The sequence below is a fragment of the Pelobates fuscus genome, chromosome 10 (assembly GCF_036172605.1).
Source record: "Pelobates fuscus isolate aPelFus1 chromosome 10, aPelFus1.pri, whole genome shotgun sequence".
Taxonomy (NCBI): Eukaryota; Metazoa; Chordata; class Amphibia; order Anura; family Pelobatidae; genus Pelobates; species Pelobates fuscus.
Genome location: NC_086326.1, coordinates 110736730 through 110742719, shown reverse-complemented (window position 1 = coordinate 110742719; position 5990 = coordinate 110736730).

Here is a 5990-nt window from a genome sequence, read left to right as displayed (position 1 = left end):
ACATGCGCTGCAAGTGCCGCGCGCGCATTCAAAGTGTCCATAGGAAAGCATTTCTCAATGCTTTCCTATGAACGCTCTGCGCGATGGAGGCATAATATGCCTCCAGCGTCGCAGATGCGCCTCTAGTGGCTGTCCGGAAGACAGTCACTAGAGTCTGGCTATGTTTACATGGGAAGGGTTAAAACCTGAGGGACCTGGCACTCAGACCACTTCATTGAGCTGAAGTGGTCTGGGTGACTATAGTGTCCCTTAAAGTATTTAGAAAATTGGGCAGACTACAGGCAGTGCCGCCATCAGGACATGACAACCATAACGGTTGTCATGGACCCGGCGGTCCTGGGGGACCCGGACTGCTCAGGGAGTCCGGGGCCCCACATTTCATTTGTGCACATATAGATAGCGATTATCGCTATCTATATGTTCACCTGCGGCCCCCGGCTACCTGTAGAATGTAGACGGGGACCAGCCAGCACCATCTTAACTCTCCAGTTGCTCCTGCCCGTAACTCTCGCGAGCTCCGCAGCCGGCAGAGCGTTGTCACGGGTTACCATGGCAACGCTCCGCGCGGCAAACAGACACAGCTTGCGAGACTTACAGGCAGGAGCTGCTGGAGTGTTAAGATGGTGCTGGCTGGTCCCCGTCTGCATTCTACAGCGGCTGGCTACCTCTACCGGACCACCAGGGATGCGATCTCCCCCCCCCCTCCCTGGCCAGGTAAGAAGCAGGGAGGGGGGCATAAAATGTAAATGCAACCAAAAAAGCTCCCCTCCCATCCCCCACCCCCCTATGCAGCCCCCACATTTACACTCACACTCTGCATTCACCCCACACACACTCTGCATTCACCCCCCACACACACACACACACACACTCTGCATTCACCCCCCACACACACACACACACACACTCTGCATTCACCCCACACACACACACACACACTCTGCATTCCCCCCACACACACACACACACACACACACTCTGCATTCCCCCCACACACACACACACACTCACACACACTCTGCATTCACCACACACACACACACTCACACACACTCTGCATTCACCCCCCCCACACACACACACACACTCTGCATTCACCCCCCCCACACACACACACACACTCTGCATTCACCCCCCCCACACACACACACACACTCTGCATTCACCCCCCACACACACACTCTGCATTCACCCCCCCCACACACACACACACTCTGCATTCACCCCCCACACACACACACTCTGCATTCACCCCCCCCACACACACACTCTGCATTCACCCCCCCCACACACACACTCTGCATTCACCCCCCCCACACACACACTCTGCATTCACCCCCCCCACACACACACTCTGCATTCACCACACACACACACTCTGCATTCACCACACACACTCTGCATTCACCACACACACTCTGCATTCACCACACACACTCTGCATTCACCACACACACTCTGCATTCACCACACACACTCTGCATTCACCACACACACTCTGCATTCACCACACACACTCTGCATTCACCACACACACTCTGCATTCACCACACACACTCTGCATTCACCACACACACTCTGCATTCACCACACACACTCTGCATTCACCACACACACTCTGCATTCACCACACACACTCTGCATTCACCACACACACTCTGCATTCACCACACACACTCTGCATTCACCACACACACACACACTCTGCATTCACCACACACACACACACTCTGCATTCACCACACACACACACACTCTGCATTCACCACACACACACACACTCTGCATTCACCACACACACACACACTCTGCATTCACCACACACACACACACTCTGCATTCACCACACACACACACACTCTGCATTCAACACACACACACACTCTGCATTCACCACACACACACACTCTGCATTCACCACACACACACACACTCTGCATTCACCACACACACACACACTCTGCATTCACCACACACACACACACTCTGCATTCACCACACACACACACACTCTGCATTCACCACACACACACACACTCTGCATTCACCACACACACACACACTCTGCATTCACCACACACACACACACTCTGCATTCACCACACACACACACACTCTGCATTCACCACACACACACACTCTGCATTCACCACACACACACACTCTGCATTCACCACACACACACACTCTGCATTCACCACACACACACACTCTGCATTCACCACACACACACACTCTGCATTCACCACACACACACACTCTGCATTCACCACACACACACACTCTGCATTCACCACACACACACACTCTGCATTCACCACACACACACACTCTGCATTCACCACACACACACTCTGCATTCACCACACACACACTGCATTCACCACACACACACTGCATTCACCACACACACTCTGCATTCACCACACACACACAATCACACTCTGCATTCACCACAAACACACTCACACTCTGCATTCACCACAAACACACTCACACTCTGCATTCACCACAAACACACTCACACTCTGCATTCACCACAAACACACTCACACTCTGCATTCACCACAAACACACTCACACTCTGCATTCACCACAAACACACTCACACTCTGCATTCACCACAAACACACTCACACTCTGCATTCACCACAAACACACACACTCTGCATTCACCACAAACACACACACACTGCATTCACCACAAACACACACACTGCATTCACCACAAACACACCACAAACACACACTCACACTGCATTCACCACAAACACACCACAAACACACACTCACACTGCATTCACCACAAACACACACCACAAACACACACACTCTGTGGTGTGTGAGGCGCGTGTGTTTGTGGTGAATGCACACACACACACCCTGCATTCACACCGCATTCACCACACACACACCCTGCATTCACCACACACACACACACACACTCACACCCTGCATTCACCACAGACACACTCACACTGCATTCACCACAGACACACTCACACTGCATTCACCACAAACACACCCCAAACACACACACCCCAAACACACCCCCACACTCTGCATTCGCCACAAACACACACACTCTGTTTGTGGTGAATGCAGAGTGTGAGTGTGTGTGTGTGTGTGTGTGTGTGTGTGTGTGGTGAATGCGCGCACACACTCTGCATTACACACACACTGCATTACACACACGCACGCACACTCTGCATTCAACACAAACACACTCACACTCTGCATTCACCACAAACACTGTTTGTGGTGAATGCACACACACTGCATTCACCACACAAAACTACATTCATTATACAAATGTGCAATCTGTATCCATTTTACACACCACACAGGCCTTCCTTGTGGGTGGACTCAGAATGGGCCCTCGGGGGCGGGCCCAAGGGGCCCACACTTTGAACTGTGTCAGGGAGCGATTTTAGAATTTGGTGTTTGTCTTGTAAGCTTAATAGCCATAAAACAAAACAGAATTGCCATACAAAAGTATATATTTATATAAAGTAGACACTGCAGGCTATTTACCTAAGGTTGTTTTGACACTTTCTACCTAGCCATTTTACCGCCAACCTCTGCTAAATATTGGAGTAAAATTGTGTTTTTTGGCACACAAACTTATAACAACGAACTTCTCATGTGTATTTTGTAAAGTTGGTGTGTGCTATTCCTGTACAAAGTTTTATTATGGGTTTAGTTACTTCTGCTGAGTACAACGGTACCCCATTGTATGTCTTTGGCACTATTTCGTGAAGCTACAGTGCCATATAGGAGACCTGTCCTTTCAGTATTCAGTCGAATTTTGAGAGACGGATTTAATGAGCCTATGCTTCCATTTGGGGTATTATAACAGTTTGACTGTTCAAAAAAACCCCACAAAGGCCTACCATTTGTAAAAGTAGACACTCCAGGGTATATCATAAGGTGCATATTGTGCCTTAACATGCCCTCATTTTTTTACCATTACATGCCAAAGTATGTGGTAAAAAATAATTGTGCATTTTTTAGATACGGATTGCATTTTTGCTGGGCATTTTGTATATTTCATATGTGCCACTAAGTTCAAACCCCCCAAATTATGCTCAGCCAAGTCTGAGTAAAAGGACACCCCCATTGTATGTCTATGGCACTATTTCGTGAAGTTACAGTGCCATATAGGAGACCAAGCCATATCAGTTTTTACCGAACTTTGAATTTTGACGCTGGGCCTATGTGCAATTTCCAAGCATCTTTGCAGGTTTTAAATTCAAACTACCCCACAAAGGCCTACCATTTCTTAAAGTAGACACCCCAGGGTATTTCTAAAGGCATATTTTGAACCCTAGCGTGGGATCATTTTTCCGCTAGCGTGTACCAAGTGTAGTGGTAATAAGCGTTTTTTTCTGCCTTTTTGACACACAAAGTGAGTTTGCACAGTATATTTTGCAAACCATGTGTACTACCACTGTATAATACTTTATATGTTGCTCAGCTATGTCTGCTGAGTACAAAAATACCCCCATATGTACCTTTGCCATGTATATGTGGACATCGGAGGGGCACATTTGGGACACAGCCATTCCATTTTTTTCAAACTTTACATTTTTACGCTGTGCCCATGTCCCATTTTAGAGTATTTTACCAGGCTATATGATCCAAATACCCCATAAAGCCATACCATTTCTTAAAGAAGACATCCCAGGGTATTTCAAAAGGCATATTTTGAACCTTCGCGTGGGATCATTTTTCCGCTAGCTTGTACCAGGTGTAGTGGTAATGAGTGTTATTAAATGTATTTCTTTTCACTTTTTAAAACTATTTTTTAAACTTTTGTTTTGCTTATTTTTTAAAGTTTCCTAAACTTTCGTAAAACTTTACAGATTTAACATTTTTCGAAGGTTTTTTTACCGTTAACCCCTAACTAGCAGTAAGCAGCACTAACAGTAAATTTCCCATAACTCCCACCCACCCCAGCTAGCAAAATAATTATACAATATTTAAATTAGTTAAATAAATTTAATCCCTGAGGGTTAAAAAAAAAAAAAATAAGTTAATAGTCAGGGGTTAAAAAAAATAAAAATTAGATCACAGTATAATACTGTGATCTGTATTTTGATCACTGTAGGCAGTGATCGACTGGCAGGGAAGGGGTTAATTTTTATTTGGACTGGGTAAAGGGGGGTGTTTAATTTTTTACTTAAACGTTATTAAAACTTTTTTTAACTTTTTAAAGCTTATTTTAAAACTTTAACCCCTAGTTAGCCTAACACTAAATCCCCCAATTCCCCACTAACTTCCACTCTCCCCAGCTAGCTAGATTTAGAATTTTTAAATATTTAAATTAAATAAATTTAACCCCTGAGGGTTAAAAAAAAAAAAAAAATCAGATCATAGTAAAATGCAATCCCTGCCAATTGATCACTGTAGTCAGTGATCAATTGGCAGGGAAGGGGTTAATTTTTTATTAAAATGGGTAAAGTGGGGGTGGGATTTTAATTTTACTATGTTTTTTTTCACCAGGGGGCAGGATCACTGAAGATCAGTCTCCCTGCACTTCACACAGAACCAGGAAGTAGAGGGAGGCGGAGGCGAGTATACAGAGCACATATGCCCGCTCTGACATGCTGTCAGAGCGGGCACCTGTACTGGGACAGCCCGATCCGGTGCTCCCGGTCTGCCTCTAATACAGAGGCAGACCGGAGCACCATTAACCCCACGATCGCGGCGATCTGAGGTTAATTTTAACGCGTGACGGATGAGGTCTGTCACTCGTCATTAACACATTCCCCTGAGTGACGGACCTAGTCAGTCACTCGTCCTTAAGGGGTTAAATATTTATTTATATATTTTAATAAAATTTGCTCTGGTGCCCAAACAGACCTTTACCAAAAAAAGAATTGTATAGGGAAGCACTCAGGCTAATTAGACCAGGGTTCTAATCTTTCTGGAATTTTTTTCTTCAATTCTTTATTTTATTGATACATAGAGAATACAAACAAGCGTTT